This window comes from Camellia sinensis, chromosome 8, assembly GCF_055761805.1.
Source record: "Camellia sinensis isolate YWXY chromosome 8, ASM5576180v1, whole genome shotgun sequence".
Lineage (NCBI taxonomy): Eukaryota > Viridiplantae > Streptophyta > Magnoliopsida > Ericales > Theaceae > Camellia > Camellia sinensis.
Genome location: NC_138968.1, coordinates 143,732,636 through 143,752,778, shown reverse-complemented (window position 1 = coordinate 143,752,778; position 20,143 = coordinate 143,732,636).

The following is a 20,143-nucleotide window of genomic DNA, read 5'->3' as shown; positions in this document are numbered from 1 at the left end:
TTTGGTTTATTAGGTCTATAAATGCTGCAGGAGCATTAGTCACCCCAAATGACATAACGAGAGATTCATAATGGCCATACCTTGTTCAAAATGCAGTTTTCTCAATATTTTCTACTTTTACTTTCAATTGGTGATACCCGGACCTCAAATCAATTTTGAAAAACACTTGTGATCCCTACAACTAGTCAAACAAGTCATCCATACGAGGTAAGGGATATTTATTCTTTGTTGTCACCTTATTCAATTCTCGGTAGTCAATACACAAGCGTAAGGTTCCGTCTTTCTTTTTCACAAATAACACCGGTGTACCCCATGGTGAAGTACTGGGTCGTATAAACCCTTTGTCAAGAAGGTCTTGCAACTGTTCTTTCAGTTCTTTCATTTCAGCAGCAGCCATTCTGTAGGGAGTTTTAGAGATAGGCTAGGTGCTTGGCACAACCTCAATGGTGAACTCTATTTCCCTGTCAACTAATTCTCCTGGCAATTCATCTGGGAATACATCTAGAAACTCACTAACAATAGGGATACTATTCAATTCTACATTCACAATTTGTTCAAATAGCACACAACACAAATAACCCTGGCACCCTTTCTTAATCAATTTACATGCTTTCATTGCAGATATCAGGTAAGGTGGAGGCACTACCCCGTTACCCACAAACACAATTTCTTCTTGTTCCAGTGGTTTAAGTACGACTCGTTTCGTTATACAATCAATGGTGGCACAATATTTAGTTAACCAATCCATGCCCAAAATTACATCAAAATGTCTAAAGTCCAAGGGCAACAAATCCATATACAGAATAGCATTCCCAATACGCATGTCACAAAATCAATATACAGATGCACACAACAAAGATTCCCCGGATGGAGCAGATACACATAGCAAATATGGCAATGATTCTAGAGGTCTACTCAGTCTAGATGCAAATGCACAAGTTACGAAAGAGTGTGTTGATCCAGAGTCAATTAATACAAAAGCATCCTGATTACATATAGAGATAGTACCTGAGACAACGACTTCAGCATTCCGTGTATGACCTGGAACAAGCGTAAAAACTCGCCCTTGCCTCACGGTATCTCCAGTGGTAGTAGATCTCGTAGTATTTCCTGATTTTGGGATCGTTGTAGTCGAGCTAGCAGCTAATTTTTCACTATTCTGATTACAATCTCTGGTCATATGCCCTGTTTTTTCACACTTAAAACAAGCTCCTGACACACGATAACAAACCCCGCGATGCCTTTTACTATAAATATTGCACATTGGAGATGTATCTCAAGAAGAATTAGAAGTAGTTGAGAAGCCCGTATTCTGCTTCTTCGAAAATTTCTTCTTCGAAAAGAAGCCTTGCCTTTTACCACCTTTTCAGTCAGTTGTTGATTTGGCATGTCTAACTATGTTAGCTTCTAATATTATGGCCCGATCCAGCACCTCAATATAGGTCTCCAGCTTGAGAACATTCACCCTTTCTAAGATATCGGGGGTGTTTGTTTTAGCTTTTCAGAGCCAACTTATGGCTTTTAGCTTTGAAAAAATTATTTTGGACTGTTTGGTTAAACTTATTTCAAACAGCTTATTTTAACTCAAAAAAGCTAATTCTGAGAAGCTGTTCACCCCTTGCTTCTGATTATCAGCTTCTGCTGTGGACATGTTAATTTATGGTTATACTCTTAAATTTTTTTATTTTTTATTTTTTTAAAAATAGAAAAAGACTCAAATGGACTATAGATTATTATTATTTTTTTTATGAGAAATGTAGACAAACAAAAAATAAAAATTAATTAAAAAAGCTATTTCACAGCTTATTTAACAAACACTACTTAGCAACTTAAATCTATAATCCAACAACTACACCAAACAGATTAACAACTTCTGATTAAAGTCATAATCTATAATCTGTTAAGCTATAATCTATAAGCTGTTTTAACAGCTACACCAAACGGGGCCATCATCTCAAAGCCCTCCTTTAAAATGTCTTGCTTTCTTATAGTCGGCATCGACCACATGTGGTGAAAATCTGGCCAATTTAGTGAACTTGGCCTCATACTCAGCTACTGTCATGATGTTCTGTTTAAGTTCCATGAAGTCCGACACATTTCTGTCAAGAACACAGTATGGAAAATATTTTTCATAGAACATTTCCAGGAATCGGGCCCAATCAATATCCTTATTGTTTTCATGCATTAGCATCCACCACCTTCTTGCCTCATCTTCAAGAGTAAAAGTGGCTAGCATTACTTTATGTGTTTCTAGGCAAGGAAACACTTTAAATAACTTTTCTATTCCAAGGACCCATGCTTCTGCCTTTAACGAATCCAATCTCCCATGAAACTGTGGCGGTTTCATTTTCTTAAATTCCTTGGTGAGAGCTATTATTTGGTCATCATTCTGGAGATCTTGGACAGGTGGTACTGGAGAAAGATACAGAGGGTGTGGTTGCTGCCACTGTTGTTGTTGCCTCAGTGTTTCTGCCATTTCCTGAATCAATCTTTCCATCTTATCCATTTTGGTAGTAGAGAACTCCTCTATCTCATCACCTCTCGTTCTCACCATTTGATTAGACTTGCATTATTCTTTATACAAAAGGTTCACAAGTATGCATATACCAAAAAGCATACATATTCAAATAATTTGCAATGTAAGTAAATCACAAACATATAGCATATAATCATTCATCTTGAAGCATTTAAGCACATTCTTGATGCTTTCAGACTCATACTTATCACATGAATGCATCCTAGATCTTTTCTAGATACTTATTGCTCATTTGGACAAGTGTGTGAGTTATTAACTCATGCTCTGATACCACTCTGTCATGACTCGAACCCACCCCATGGATTAAGGTCATAACTGGCCAGTAATCCAGGGATTACCTACGGCCTCAAACAATTCTCAGACATATCTCAACAGAGTTAAGGGGCCAAAATGGAAGCAAGAATAAAAACTTTGTCCATAGAGCTATGCTTACATGCTATAGCAAAATCATTCCAAAAATATTTCGTAATAACTCACACATACCCATAGAGTTAATCTATATCCAGGAACTTTCAGTCATACAGTCATCCAAACAAAACATATATACAAAGGTGGTTCAACGTTTTCGCCCACATAGCAAAGATATAACAAAAGAACAAAAGGGCAAAAACAAGTCTCGTGCGTGAGACGTTAGGGCTGACTTCTCAAAACTTTGACTGTTTATTACATACTTCACCGAGGTTGGGTTTGAACATCTCTTGGCTCACCTACATACACATAAATGAGAGTGAACGAAAGCCCAGTGAATAATATCAAATAAAGAAGATACATGAATGAAGTTCGCAACAGATATACATATATCAGACGGCCTTGGGCCCATTTATGGTTTTATCTAGTGCATTAGACGGCTTCAAGCCCAAGCATATCAAACGGCCTCTGGCCCATCTCATTCATGTCCGACGGCCTTTCGCCTAGTCAATTATATCCGACGGCCTTTGGCCTAATCATTCATGTCCGACGGCCTTTGGCCCAATCATTCATGGTATGACAAATGTTCGTCCACAATTCAAATTAACAAACTTATGAACTCAAATAGGAGTAAGCAATTGGACAATTAACATACTTCCAATATCTTTATGAAGATATTAGTCACAGTATTCTGCCGGTGGATTCGCCCTTGTGCTCGACCCTACATAAATCACAACACACATCGGGTCACAAACAATTCAATCCGTTCTTAATTTATTCACCCCTCTTAGGCCTCTTTCTTATCTTTTTAATCCATTTACAATGCTCAATGCATGCCTAAGAGTGCTTAGAAATGAAAGAGAATGGAAAATGAAACACCAAACATCCTTTCAAAATTTCAGAAACAGGGCTCCCCACTTGAGCAGACCCCTTTTGTCTGCAAAAGTATTGGTTGCCTCATTTTTAATCTCGAGCGTGACTTTGGACGCTCGAGCTAAGAGTCAAACGTGTGACTGGACACTCGAGCATAACTCTCCCCGCTCGAGCGGACATCACGTCTGCAAAACTTCTGGGAACTAGCATTTCACGCTCGAGCAGCCCTTCCCCCGCTCGAGCGGACATGCCAAATTCTGAAATTTCCAGAATTGTTCTTGAAGTTCAAACTTAGCATTCAAAGGCCCAAAACTCATGTTTTTGGTTCAATAACATGGGAACACATTACATATCATGAGGACATAAGTAACATGAGGCCAATTGTTCAAAATGATGGTCCATTTACAAAATCATCTTGAGTTCCCTTCATAAGTTTCAAATCTCATTCATTCAACTTCATAAAATTCATATCTCCATGGATCATTCATGCATGTCAATTATTGAATCTAATTCCACTTTAAATGGCACAAATGATGTTCAAAAACATGGAATCCATTAGGAATATGCATGCATGTATGATTTGGTGCTCAATTCATCATATTCAACATGCCTCATGCTTGATTATGCAAAATCTTGGCAATTCATGGCAATTCTATGCATACATGTGCATATAGACTTCAATCTCATCATGATCAATTCAATTCATGCCCTTGATTACTATTTAATCTTGAATTCACAAAATCACAAACTCAAACTCATGAATTTACTCACCTAGGAGCTCCAATCTTCACAAATGTAGTTAAGCCCTGAGTGTAGCTTCCAAATTCATAAACTTTGAGCTAAAATACACAATTCTTTCTTTTCCTCTCTCTAGAACCGGCCATCTCTCTCTCTAGAGTGTGATTTTCAGATTTGAGCTCAAAAGAATGAAGTTAAGTGTAATAGGCCTCCTTATATAAGCTTTCCTAATCAAACTTGATTAGGGCTAAGTAATGGTACTTAATTCAATCAGTTTAAACTAATTAATTCGTTCCGAAACAGTTTTCAATTAAATTTCACCATAGGCTCTAAAAATTATGCCAATCACAATGACGTAGCCAATTTCAGTTCCTGATGCCTCTACAACTTTCAATTTAAATTCTAAAGTAGAAAATCAAACAGATTTTCCTACAGTGAACAAATAAAATACAAAAACACATATAATCATGTAATTATCACACAAAACCATATCAAGCATATAATCACAACTATAATTAAGATTAATTAGCACAACACGGGACATGGTTATCATAGTTTTATGAATTGCACTTTACCTAGAAAGCCTCGCACCTCATTTTCAGTTCTTGGTGGTGGCATTTCTAGGATGGCCTTGATTTTGGAAGGATCTACCTCGATGCCTCTTTGTGTGATCAAGAAACCCAGTATTTCCCCTGCTATTACGCTGAAAGTACACTTCTGTGGATTCAATCTTAGTTTGTATTCTTTGATCCATTAGAAGAATTTCTTCAAGGCGGTGTAGTGGCCCTCTTTTTCCTTAGACTTGACAATCATGTCGTCCATATATACCTCGACCTCTTTATGGATCATATCATGTAGAATTGTGGTTGCAGCCCTTTGATAGGTAGCCTCAGCATTCTTCAACCCAAATGGCATCACTCTGTAGCAGTAGGTTCCCCATGGCATAGTGAAGGCGATTTTCTCTCTATCCTCGGGTGCCATCAGAATCTGGTTATACCCAAAAAATTCGTTCATGAAGGAGAGCAATGCATGACCTACGGTGAAGTCCACTAATTCATTGATGTGCGGCAAGGGAAAGTCATCATTCGGACTAGCTTTGTTCAGATCTCTGGAGTCCATACACACCTGAATTTTTCATCTTTCTTCGACACTGGGACAATGTTGGCCAACCAAGTTGGATACTAAGATACTAGCAAAAACCCTACGTCTATCTGCTTGGTGACCTCCTCCTTAATCTTTAAAGCCCAATCCGGGCGTATTCACCGCAACTTCTATTTGATGGGTCGGACCTCGGGGTCGAGAGGGATCCGATGCTGTACAATCTCAGGATCGATTCCAGGCATGTCTACGTAGAACCATGCAAAAACATCTTTGAAATCTTTTAATAAAGCGACTAAGCGCTCGCGCTCCTCAGAAGACAATGTGGACTCGATCTGGACTAGACCCGGATCCTTCTCAGTACTCACATTAAAAGCAATGATTTCATTAGCAAGGGGTTTTGCAAACCTCTCATCCTCTTGATTAATCAAAATTTTCAAAACCAGAGGAATTTCTTCCTTATCGTTTTCATTAAAATTTTGAAAGTCCTGATCAATGCAATAAACAAGTGGCACAGAGAAATACTCAGAATCTGCAGTGACATTCTCATTCAAAAGGTCCAGCTCATCCACCTCCTCGATTACAACCGACTCAAAAGCAAACGAAAAGGACGACCTGGACAAGACCTTGGCATCCGGGTTATCACCCCCAGGAATACCAGACTGAGACTCAGAAGAACCGAAATCTGATTTTGACTCCACAGACTCTGTGGAATCAAATTCTAGTTCATGACCCGACTCAGAACTACTAGACAGGTAGCCCTCCTCCAGCTGCCAAACGAGAGATGGTGTGTCAGATGCATCCAAAATGCTACTAGAAGGGTTCACTCTCAGTTGGTCCCCGATCATGGAAATAGTCAGGTTATCCCCCAAGCTCTCTAAGTCGATTGGAGGATCTGAAAGGAGACATGTCAATGCTGCCCCTACTTCGAGTTCGTTGCTGTCTGGGTCACTTTCTATGCTCCGCTCAGCTTCAACAGTCGGTTTAGCCTTTTCCTTTGTATCACTGTCTTGTAGCTGCAAGTCAAAAAAAATTTCAAAGCCAGGAATCCGCTGCTTCTCAGAGTTAAACCAGGGTTCGGGGAAACAGCAAAATGGGAAGTCTTCACCCTCCCGAACAAAATGACCATTCAGGGGGATTGGTCTATGCACAAGCTCATAGCATTTCCCGGGCTGCTTAGCTCTGGCTCTACTTGCCATCTCTTTTCCTTTCCTAACTCAATCCTCTTTGGTGGGCGTATAACCAAGACCAAAGACATATGGATTATGTGGCACTTCGGTCAATGCTGTAACACCCTTCCGGCCACTTCTTCCCAACCCCATTCCTAGCATATGTTGGAGCTTGTTCATGAAATAGATTAATTGGGCACTGACATACAAGCCCTCATCTGATGCCAAGATGGTTTGCACTGCTCAGGCCTCAGCTAGGGTAAATCCTGAAAAGAAAACATCTTCCTTGCCATGAACAATTTCCAACATAAGTGTAGTTACCTCTGGTGGAGGATGTACGGATGAATTCCTGAACACAATAGCCACCCCCTTTCTATGAGGGTATTTCAGCATTTGGTGGAGCGTAGAGGAGATAACTTTTACTTAGTGTAGCCACGGCCGTCCTAGCAGTAGATTAAAATTAGCCGACACATTTAGGACATGGAACTCAATATCCTGTTGAGTTGGGCCTACTTGAACTCTGATCTGTACTGTGCCCATCACCTCCTTACTGGTGTTGTCATACGCCCGAATCACCTGGGCTGTAGGCATGCTGGTTTCAGGCCGATGGCATGAGCTGTGCGAGATTGACAGACGTTGATTGCTGACCCAGTATCGACCAATACCACTGGTACCCACTTTTCTCTACACTCCACTGATATGTACAGAGGTTTGTTGTGTGCTGAGCCTTCTGGCGATAATTCTTTGTCTAAGAAGGTTAGAGTTGGCATAGTGCCTCCGGGGAAGACCAACCCCACAAGCTGTTCAGGAGTCGTGTCAATAGACAATTCGACTTTATCCATCGCTGATCGCACAACCTGTCGGTGCACGCGAGAAGCCATGGGCAGACCCTAGATTGAAATATCAACCTGGATTTTCTTCAGCTGTTTCAGCACTGCTTCTTCTTCCAACAATTTTTCCCTCTGCTTCTCTACCTCTTTATCTTTCCCGGAGGCTTCAACTTGGTCCAAGTGCGGCAGCTTGAAGTACCGTCCACTTCTTGTCATGTGGTCAACCTCTTTGGAGTACCAGGTGTTGTCTGGCAGGTCTTCACCCCAATCTTCATCGGTGTGAGCCAAAAGTAGATCATCATCCTCCCACCATACACCTCCGGCTCCATTTTGATCATTTCCTCATTAGAAGTATCCCTCACAGGGCGTTGGGCTTTTCCAGCTTCCTGCTCATCTTGATCACTTTCTTGCACAAACCACCTCAATGCGACTTCCTGTTCAGTATCCGCAGTACTTACGATGCTTAGTTCTTGAGCTAAATTCTTGATACCAGTGCTCTCTGGCAGTTTCCCCTTGTCCTTGACCATTTCGGCCATTGCAGCTATTCTTGCTTCCTTTTCTTCAAGTTTTGGTTCAGTTTTCTCCTCCTGGTTAGGTTCATCACTAAGCCACCCGGAGTTGTCTGTCTACCTATTTAGATTAAACCAATCAATCTGCACGTCCCCCCTGATCCTGCTGATTATAGAACTGCAGATTGTCTAAGTCTTCTTCTAACCACGCTAGGTCATCCAGACCTTGACTTGGACCATCCTCTCTAACCACACTGACCTCCACTGCTATCGGCAATACCACTTCAGGCTTGACTTGATCAATTGACACAATGTAACAGCACAGGTCATATGCTCCCTCAAATAAGTCTGCAAAGCTCTCAGGCAATGGACTGACATGTTCCTCTAAGGCCAGCCTCTCTCCTTCTACTGCTATCACCACCACGGGTTCCGGTTAAAGAATAGAAGTGCCCATCATGCACAAGTTCGTGTTTTCAGGGATGAACACGGTCGGTTTGTGTAGGTAGAAAGGGGTAATGTATACGCTGGGGTCATATAGGATGGCCAGTGTATGTATTAGATTTAAGTATCGGGGTGAAGGAACTTAGTTATGGGCTGGAAGAGGATTGGTGGTTACATTTGGCTTTTGGGTTGGTGCTATCGCCTTGTTGTTAATGAGATCTTGAATCTCATGACGCAGCCTGTAGCATTGGTCGGTGTCGTGATCGTGCTACTTAGGGGTGTTCGCGGATCGGTTCTGTGCGGTTTACGGTTCGGTTTTGACCCGCCCGCATCTATGTGGTTTGGGAAAAAGTCAACCCGCAACCGCCCGCAGTGCGGTTTGCGGTTTGTGCGGATAGGGTTTGCAAATGTGCGGGCGGTTGCGGGCGGTTTGCGGTTTACACTTTTTTCTTTAAAAATTAATTTTTGAGTTTTTTTTCCCATCGAATTTAGGCATCAGATTCATTTTATATATTTGTGATAACAATTTTCTGATGAGTTTACAAGTAAAAATTGAATATCAATGCATTAAATAAAAGCACCCAAAACAAAGAGACCCTACACTAGCATTATTGCCATGAAAAAAATGTATATCAATGCATTAAAGGTTATACTCAATTAGAATTGCCAGTTCAGTAATCAATAATCAAACTAGAAGTTCCATTGACCACCAGAAGGAAAATTTTATTAGGAAAAAGGGGATGAATCACCAATGAAAATCATATAAGAAACCAAGTTTAGGACTTGATAAATCTACAACATTAAGAAAGTTGATAAATACTTAAAAATAAGGATCCTAGTGTCATAGAGAATATAATGGTGCTCCTGTAAAAGTTACAAAGTTGGTATATAAAAAATAATAATAATAATAATAATAATTAAAGTGCGAGCGGTTTTTGCGGGTAGCGGGTTTAAATCGCAACCCGCCCACAACCCACAAATTTGTCATATTTCAAACCGCATCCGCCCGCATTATGTTTGCGAAACCGCCCATTTATATGCGGGTTGGGCGGTTTGAGCGGTTCGGAAAAACCGTTGCCCACCCCTAGTGCTATTGGTGAAAAGCATAGTATTTGGCCGGGTTGTGTTTAGGTGGGAGAGGATCGAGTAATGGGTGTTGTTCTAACGGCTTAAGATGCCCTTTTTTTTTTATCAGCACCCCCATGGCTTTGGATAAAGGCATATAGAGCGGGGTAAAGACCCTTTGGTTTTGGGCTTGGTTATTTGAGGTTTGTGGAGTTGTACTGGCGAAAGGATTGGCTGTCTTGGCTGTAGTAGTGACAACATTCACATCAGATAGCCATGCAGTTGTGCTTCCACTCGTGGTTGCATTGGAACTGCGTGTGAAAGGCCTCTTAGGCTACTCATTCTCATCGATTATCAACCCCTGTTTCATTGCATATTCAATCTGAACTCCTATTTCATAGAGCTTAGTGAATGTGAATAATGGCAAGACGATCATCTTCTGCAATAACTTCCCTTGCAGATTGCGAACCATTATCTTGATTTGTTCCTTTTTCTAACGACCTAGTAGTTATCATTGAAGTCTTGGCCCTCAATCTCGTTACAAAGTCCGAGAAGCCTTCCTTTGGCTTTTAACGGGTTGCCTTAAGATCACGGGTTGTGACCTTGATCTGGGTATTGTAGAAGTATTGTGTGATGAAGGCCTCAGCCATTTCCTCCCAGCTTCGTTTCACAAAGTCCTCCAGTTTTGCATACCAGATAGCCGCTATCCCTGACAAGGTCCAGCCAAAAAATGATAGCTTTTGAAGTCTGGTGAGGCCCATTGGCCGTAGAATATCGGAAAATAATCGCAGATGGACCATGGGATCCCCAGGGTAACTGCAGAGTCAGTATATCCATCTTCGGTGTCAGGGATTGAGTTCACACCTTGTGCCCGCTTGAGAAGCTTCTCCAGCTTGTTGACCTTTGGTATAGTTAGGTTAGCCTCGAATTCAAACGGAGGCTCAATTTGGTACATTAGTGCCTTGGAGGCTTGCGGTGGGATGGGGTCTACTAGGTTGACCAGATTCTCTTGGACATTGGCGGTGATTCCGGGTGCTGGAATACCCGCAGGAGGTGTATGAGAAGCAAAAGTCGCTGCGGGTTGTGGTTGCTGTTGCTGCAGCCTATTTATCACTTTGGCTTGATGGGCTGTAACTTCAGCTTGGCGGGCAGCATCTTGTTGCATGGTTTCCACTGTTTGTTGGAGATGACGGATCAAGTCGTCCATACTGGCTACAGGGTATTGAGTCATCTGAACAGGCGAGTGAACTCTTATTGGCCTAGATGTAGAAGATGAAGCCTGACTGGATACAGGTGATTGTTGAATTAGTGAATTATACCTAACCCTCCTCTGTTTGGTAACTGGTGGGAGTGAAGCAAACACAAGCTGTCCCCTGACAAGATCCCCGGATTTGTAAAGTCTCCTTACACGGGTCCGGAGTGCTTGGGGGGTAACCGAACTATCCAAAGCAATTGTGATAAACTATCTTGCAAAAAATAAAAATAAAGAAATAAAGCAAAAAGGAAAGCAAAAATCAGAAATCGCACAGCACCTTAGCTCAAATGTGAACAACACACAGATGTAATCATAAGCTGTAGAACTGCACTTAATACTGAATTTCTGCCCCCCAAAACTGATACCCAAACTTCCAACTGATACGCACGTTCCTGTAGAGTTTCACTCTAAAAGCACATACCAATTAAGTGAGAGCCAAAACACCCCTATGATGGGGTAGGGTTACCCTATCCTAGTTTCGTCAAGAACTAGGGTTCACTATCCAAGCAAAGCGGTTTCAAACAATCCTGCATTCGGGTGAGCATCTTGTCCTAGTTTGGAACAGTCTCTATGACTTTCGATATGCAACTAGGCCAAATGGTCAAAAAAGATACCTTAGCAAGACTACCTAATATACCTCTCACACCTAACACCGATAAGTGAAAGGAGGATCAAACGGTACAGCGGTAATCTAGATCTAAGGGTTGTATTCCCATCGTGGTAGAGCCCGCGACCGGTCAACCTTTTGACAAGCTTTTCCAAGCAAGCCTCCGGCAAACCGTCTAGGAATAACAGATGGCAAACACAATAACTTAGGTGCACCAATGCAAATGCAAATGCAAAAAAACATATAAATGTAGATAAAATGTCATATCATGAGTTCGAGTCAAGTTCTCTAAATCCCTAGCAAAGTCACCAGAAACTGTAGCTCGGCTTTTTCGCACCCCCTTTCGGAAGCTCGAAAGAAGCCCTACAGTTCAAACTCCCGGGGTTCTGAATCTAATCTCACAAGTGCAATGTGAAATTGACAATCACCAAAGAGTCCAAATCTGACAAATCATTTAGAAAATTGATTTTGAATCAAAAATGCCAAAATTGGACTGCTTTGCCAGATACAGAGTTGCCACCTAAATATTTTATTTTGGAAAAATTTAGGAAACCCATGACTCGTGCCAAAGGCCACGTGTCTGTCATCACCAAAGTTGCATCAGCTCAGGAACTTAGGTACAAGAGGGGAAGGGCATGAATTGAGCACCCTCGTTCACCCAATCAAAGATCGGCCTCTACTAATCATGATATGATTTTTATTTACATTATATGCTTTTGTTTCGGTTATTAGGCTAGCATTACTATGTGATGCGCACAAACAAATATAGACTAGTTTGCCAGAATTGGAACAATTCAATTTCATGTTTGTTTTATGAAAAATGTTTAATTTTGCCATCTCAAGTGGGCTTAAAGTTTACGAATTTGCCACTAAACAAAGTGAGCTTAAACATTCATTCATTGAATTGTTCTAATTCAAACAACAAGCCTTCATCCACAGGCATTCAAGTAGTTTAGCAAGTAAGCACTTAGCCTCATGGCAAGCATGTTAGACATGGCAATCACTCACATTCATACAAGTATGCTAAAGTACTAAAAACTTACTTAGTACTCCAAGCCAAGATAAACCAAAAGAGTTAGAAAAAATACATGATTCCTAACTATACAAGATGTCTAATGCAGCGCATGCAATAATGCAACTAATAGGCTAGGCTATTGATATAACATATGAGGCAATTTAATTAGCATGCGGTCTAAGCATGTTTTCAATGAAGTATTTAAACAACAATGCAGTTAGAATGATGCGCCGAGTCTTAGTGCATACAATACAAATGAATGGATGCAAACATGTGATATGCTAATTGAAACATGATACTCCTAATTTAATCATCAAAAGCAGATAAATAAAAGGGAGAAAGACGTGGGGTTGGAAGACATACACATTATTACATTTTGCTCTCACGGAGGAGAGTCCAAATGAATAACTAAGCTAAGCTAACTAAGCTAATTAAGCTAAACTAATTAAGTTAATTATTACAAACCAAAATGAATAACTAATTAAATTAATTAACTAATTATTACAACAACAAATGAACTAATTAGCTAACTAACTAATTAAATAATTACAAAACAATTGCAACTAATAATTAAATTATGTAACTAAACTAAGCCGATTAGCTGTTCCACCTTAGGAAATGAAAGATGTGCATGCACATGCTCAGTTTCCACCCAAAAAAACCTCCACTTTGCTCTCGAAAGCCTCTGTTTGCAGAGTTGAACATTTCCAGAACCATTTTGCTCCACCTTACAAAAACTATGCTAAGATTTGCATCAGTGGCCAACCGGCCACTGGTGAAGATTACAAGCCATCTGCCGGCCATAGATGGTGGTCTACCGACCACCTGCTGGCCACTGATGCACTAGTTCATCTTGCTGCAACAGAGGACAAATAGAGCATATAGGGTATTTTCAAGGATTGTTTGCACAACTCTCCCCTCCTTTTCATGAACAAATCCAAGGAGTAATAAACTTAAGCCACAAACCACCAACTCAAGCAATTTCATTGCATGATGGCTTGTGACTCAAGAGGTGCAAGTTCAATAAATGCAAAAAGAGACACGAACCTCCTCCCTTTCATGAAAGATCAAGGGAAGAACTTGACCTTGGAGACTTGGATCATTTTATCACTAGAGAGTATGAAATGGTCCAAGCTTCATGTGTTCAATTAACGTCCAATTGAACACCCCAAGTTATTATCTTGCTCATCTTTTAGTCCCAAGTTTTAATTACTCATTTTACTTACCAACCATTCTTTAATCAAATTAAGTCCAAAAGATGAATTAGAGTCCTCTAATGTAAAAATGGCTCAAAACACAAGTTGCTTTGGGTATGAAAGAAGTATCATACCGTTGGTATTGAATTCTCTAAGGGATTAAACCATTAAGTATGAAACCTCAATTCCATACTTAGGCAAACAAGTGACTTGAAACCACTTTCAAAGTAAAATTAAAAGTCAAGAAAGGAAGGAGGTTGCAGAGATGATTAGTGCTGAAATTAAGTGTGAAACCAAAACATGTAATCCACTCAAATAAGTGGTGTCTAAAGGCCTAAAACACCGAGCTTGTGAGGACTATTACACTACAACTATGCAATATAAGACTCAAATGCAATAACCAACCCAAAATAGAGTTAAAACAGTCCAAAATAGAGCTTAAAGCATGCTGGAATAAAGCTACAACAAGTTAAAAAAATAAGCTAAAGCATGGCACCAACTAGGCTAACAAACAAGACACAAGGAGGGGAGGTTAACCCCTTCAAATTTGGACTTCAAAACCTGATTTTTACCACTAAAAATACTCTGAAAATTAGCGTGTAAAGGCCCAAAAAAAGATGGTTTGAAAATGGGAAACAAATGTGAAATGACCTTTCAAACAAGAAATGAAGAGGGGTGAACCACCCCCTAACCTTAAATGGCCAAAAACACCAATTTCAACCCACAAAAACAGAGTTTTTTACAGTTCAAAAACATCCCAAAACAATGAGAAAAGATAGGAAAACAAGTATGCAAAGCAAGCTAATAAAACAAGTATTATACCTTTTGAAGAGAAGAGTAACTCTAGGCCACAATTCAAGCCAAAACCAACTTCAAGAGCTCCAAGAAGGCCTCAAGGAACCTCAGCTCAAAGGTGAAAGGATTTGGTTAAGGAAGTATAGGCAAGAGTGTAGTATAAGTAGGCAATAGTGTAGAGAATTTGTAGAGAGAAAGGAAAATTTTTGAGTCTAAAATTTTCTAACCTCTAAACATGAGAGAGGGGGTGTAACAAGCCCGCGGGGGACCTCGCTACAGTTCGGACTCTCAATGTTTGTCACGGTTCCTAATCTGAACCAAAGAGTCCAAATCTGGCAAATCGTTCTGAGAAAACTGATTTTTGAAAAAAAGTAGTGCCAAACATGGACTGCTTTGCCAGATACAGAGTCGCCACCAAAATATTTTATTTTGGGAAATTTAGGAAACCCTGACTCGGTGCCAAAAGGCCACGTGTCCGTCATCACCAAAGTTGCCTCGGCTCGGGAACTTGGGTACGATTGGGGAAGGTCACTTCGTGAGCACCCCCGCTCGCCCGGTCATAGACCGGCCTCTACTAACCATGATATCAATTTTTGAAAACATTGTGAGTTCTTATTCCGGTTATTAGCCTAGGTTACTATGTGATGTACACAGCATATAAGTATAGACTGGATCGCCCGAATTGGAACAAAACATTTCATGCTTGTTTATTTGAAAGATGATTTGCTACTCGCAAGTAGGCTTAAAATACAGATTTTACCACCCGCAGGTGGGTTTAGAAAAGATGGTTTTGCCACTATCTAGTGGGCTTAAAACAAACAGTCGATGATTTATTCCAATCTAAACAACTCAACCTTCACCCACAGGCATTCAGGCAGGTATATCACATAAGCACATAGCCTCATGGTAAGCATGCTATTCATGGCAGTCACTCACACGCATGCGAGGATGCTAAAGCATAGAACTTACCGAGTACTCCAAGCCAAAATAGGAACTACATTAGAAATCATGCGTGATCCTAAGTATACAAAAATGCTTAATGCAACACATGCAAAATGCAACTATAGTAGGCTCAGCTATTCTAAACATGGCATATGGAATGCTACAACTATCATGTATTTAATTTGGAATTAAAAGTACAATGCAGTTAGTATGATGCGCCGAGCCCGGTGCATGCAATACAGATGAATGAATGCAAACATGCTGTCATACTGTATGCTAATTTAAACATGCCCTAATCTAACCATCAAAAGCGGATAAATAAAAGGGAGAAAGACGTGGGATTGGAAGACATACATCACACTCACCCACACTTATTACAGTTGTGCCCTCACTCAGAGGGTCCGAATAAATAATACAGTCTAAATATTACAGTCCCGAATAAAAGAATATTACAGATTTCTAATTAATTAATGAATTGACTAAGAAAGCAAATAAAACTGGCGTGCAAGCCAGGGACTGTCTTGCTTCTGATGGATGATGCATGTCCGGATCGTCTTGCGCGGAAATCCACCGGAATGCCCCAATTAGCCTCTGTTTAGCAGTTATCCTCGAAATGCGTGCCGAATCCCGAAAAATTGCTGATTCCTGATTTTGCTGCAACAGAGAGCAGGAAAGGGGCACAGCAATGTATTTGCACAGATATATGCATGTCTCGATCCTCGTGCCACCAATCACGCATACCGAGGCATGATGGCCGAAGAGTCGAAATGCACCACTCAATATAGGATGAATGCACATGAAACTACAGCTAAAACCTAACTCCATCATGGATAATCCGGAGTGTCGGTGATTGAGGAATTGAGACACATTCCGTTACTCGGAGTACGAAATGTACCTCGTTTCCCGTGCCCGGGTTAACTCCTATTCCGGACATGATGCAATATGCATGATATGTATGAAATGCAACTAATATACAATCCTAACATACACAATGTTATGAAAATGAGATGTCTCGAAATGCGTGCACACGGGCACGCAAACCGAGAAAATGACAGAATGCACTGAAAATGAGGTGCCTCGAAATATGTGCACGCGGGCACGCAAATCGAGGTGATGATAGGTGTCTCGAAATACGTGCACGCGGGCACGCAAATCGAGGCGATGATAGGTGTCTCGAAATACGTGCACACGGGCACACAAACCGAGGCGATGATATGTGTCTCGAAATATGTGCACGCGGGCACGCAAACCGAGGCGATGATATGAAAAAAGACAAATGGGATTATACCAACATGAGTGAGCCTCAGCCGCACTCACATGAGATGCCGATGGCAGAAAATGAAGTGCCTCGAAATGCGTGCACACGGGCACGCAAACCGAGGCGGTGCATACGCAATGCAAATGACATGGAAAATGCAAAATGGACTTATACTAACATGAGAGAGCCTCAGCCACACTCACATAAGATGCCGATGGCAGAAAATGAGGTGCCTCGAAATGCGTGCACACGGGCACGCAAACCGAGGCGGTGCATACGCAATGCAAATGACATGGAAACATGATATGGGCTTATACCAACATGAGTGAGCCTCAGCCACACTCACATAAGATGCCGATGGTAGAAAATGAGGTGCCTCGAAATGCGTGCACACGGGCACGCAAACCGAGGCGGTGCATACGCAATGCAAATGACATGGAAACATGATATGGGCTTATACCAACATGAGAGAGCCTCAGCCACACTCACGTAGGATGCCGGTTGATGAAAATGAGGTGCCTCGAAATGCGTGCACACGGGCACGCAAACCGAGGCAATGCTAAAATGACATGGAAATGACAAATGGGCTTATACCAACATGAGTGAACCTCAGCCACACTCACATCGGATGCCGTCGGATGAAAATGGAGTGCCTCGAAATGCGTGCACACGGGCACGCAAACCGAGGCGATGACGAAATGCAATGCAACATGGCAAAAATGATATGCAAGCATACTAACAGGATTTCAGCAACAAAATATGGGGAAAAACAGTCCCGAAATGTAGCGAAATGATACCAAATGCATGAAATTGTCCCGAAATACAACATTAGGCACCCGAAATGGCCTATAGCCATGCTAAACATGCACCACATGGATATGCAATGCAAAGACAGAAGCTAGACAGCCCCAAAATAAGCACTTTTCTAGTTATAAACGTGGCCAAACAGCAAATATAGGTATGGCAAAAATAGCATGCAAGAATAGGGGCCAAAAGAGGGGTAATGAAGCAAGTGGTATAAGCAAAACTCAAACTGAAAAATTTCCTTCTATAACACTGAAGATGAACCAAAAATATGAACATTTACAGTATATGGCAGACCTCAAATCAGTATACAAACATGCTAAAAATGTGATGCAAAACAAGGCTCAAAAGGCGCTATAACATGAAGTATATAAAATAATCACTAAACAGAAAAAAAGTGTAAATGAAACATGAAGTATAGGCCATAATAAGACCACTTTCAGTTCGGATCAAGGTCCAAAAACAGAAGCAAAGAGGGCTACTAATTTATGCAAAAAATGGGGCCAAATAGGGGATATAACTACAAGTGACATATGGAAACACCAAACAATGTTGAGCCCTTCTCCAATGTTGAAGAGGGGCTCAAAATATGCCTCATATCAGTTTACAACATGCTCGAAAATAAATTTCTCATGGGTCAAAAGTAGCATGCAAAACTATGACATACAAGATGGTCAATGAAGCAAGTGTATTATGGAGGGCTCAAACAGGGTTGAGCCCTTAATGAGAAGTGAACATGAGCTCAAAATATGGCCCTTTTCTGTTAGGGCCGAAGCTTGAAACCAAAAATAAATGAGGCTTAGAAATAGATCAAGGAAAAGGGTCAAAAGGATCAAAGTGTAACTTACCCTTGAAGATCCAAGCTTTTGTTGCTTCTTGGGTTGATTTGGAGCTTCTTTAGCCTTCAAGAATCCCTCCTTGCTGCTGGAAATGAGATGGTGGTGGTAGAGCTTGGTGGTGTAGAAGGAATGAAGGTTAAGAAGTTAGGGTTTTTTGGAGAATTGAGAAGGATGACAATGGAGTTTAGGGTTTGTGCTTGGAGAGGAATTTTTCTAACCCCCAAGAAGAAGACCCTCAGCTGGTTATAAGGTCAAGAAAGGGGTGTAAAAGGGGGGTGAATTGGAGAGCAAAACTCTCCCAAAATATCCCCCGGATACAGAAAATATCTGGGGGATATTGCCCCACAGCTGGAAAGGCTACAGTGAGGAGAACACGGCCGGCCTCTCACTTTGGCTGGAGGTGGCCGGCCGGCCACACCCCCTAGCCGGCCGGCTAGGGGTCAAAAGGGTCAACAAGCTTTTCTGGCCGGCCAGATATTGGGGAGGTAGCCCTATGTGTGTACAACACAACCATGTAATTAAAGTTCCAAGAAAGTGGGCCCAAGGGGTTCAACAATGGCTCGGAAAGAGGGGGTCAAAAGGGTCAAGTTGACTTACTGGCCGGCCATGAACATTTAGTGGCCTCTCAGGTGTGTACATCACAGATATGTGGTTCAAAGTTCAAGAAAAAAGGTCCAAGGGGTTCAACATTAGCCCGGAAGAAAAGGGGTCAAAAGGGTCAGGTGACCTTAATGGCCGGCCACCAACTTTTAGTGGCCTCCCAGATGTGTAGATCACAGATATGTGGTTGAAAGTTGGCAACACTACCCCTAAGGTATTCAACATTAGCCCGGAAGTTGCAAAAACGGGCGCCGGGAGGCTCCGGAGGAGAGATAACTGGTTGCTGCAACAATTGCCGGTCTCCCACCCTTCAGTGACCTTCCTTGTGATAAAACAGAGGTACCTGCCAAAAATGAACGAAAACCGTGGCAAAACGAACGTTCCGGGGCCAAAACACGCAGTTCGGGGTCCCGAAAATGGGCTGTTAAGCACCGAAAATGGTATTCGACCTCGAAGTGGGCTTCTCAGCCCCCAGTGTCTCTCAAAAGGGAGAAAATAAGATGTATGCCAAAAATCAGAGCAATAGGAGATGGTTAAGCGGTCCCGAACCGAGGCACACGGCATGACGGCTCCGAAAACCGGGAACCGGACTCCGAAATGGGCAAAATGGCCTACGGCCACCAAATGTAGCCTACGGACATTGAGAAATGGTCTATGAGACCTCTCCCTCCCTTCAGGAAAAGAAACAGAGAAAAACGAGTCTGGTTCGCAAACCGAGACAAGGCACAGAAAAGGGTTCGGAAGTCCGGAGGCAGGGCTTACGGCCGCGACTCTGAAACTTCTGAACGAGCACATTATGCAACATCACCAAGTGCTCAACTGGTGACGTCTGAGTCTCAAGGTCAGTCAAAAATGGGGTGTCTACAGTTGCCCCTCTTTGACAGAACTCGGAAGTCACAAGTGACGGGAGTGAATGTCAAAGCCCAGAGACGACCCATTTTTGACAAGGCCGAAGACTTAGACAAACATACAAGATAAACAGAGATGTGGCCGCAGGCAAGCCCGCAGGCAGGGGGCAAAATGCAAATGATATGCAAGAAGCCGAAGGTAGCCCAATGATTATGCAAATGCAGCAAGCTGTAATGAAGCAAGTATTCGCAAATAGATGCAACAGTTTTAAGCAAGAATGCAAAGCAACAACTACATTTCATGCAGTTAAGAATGC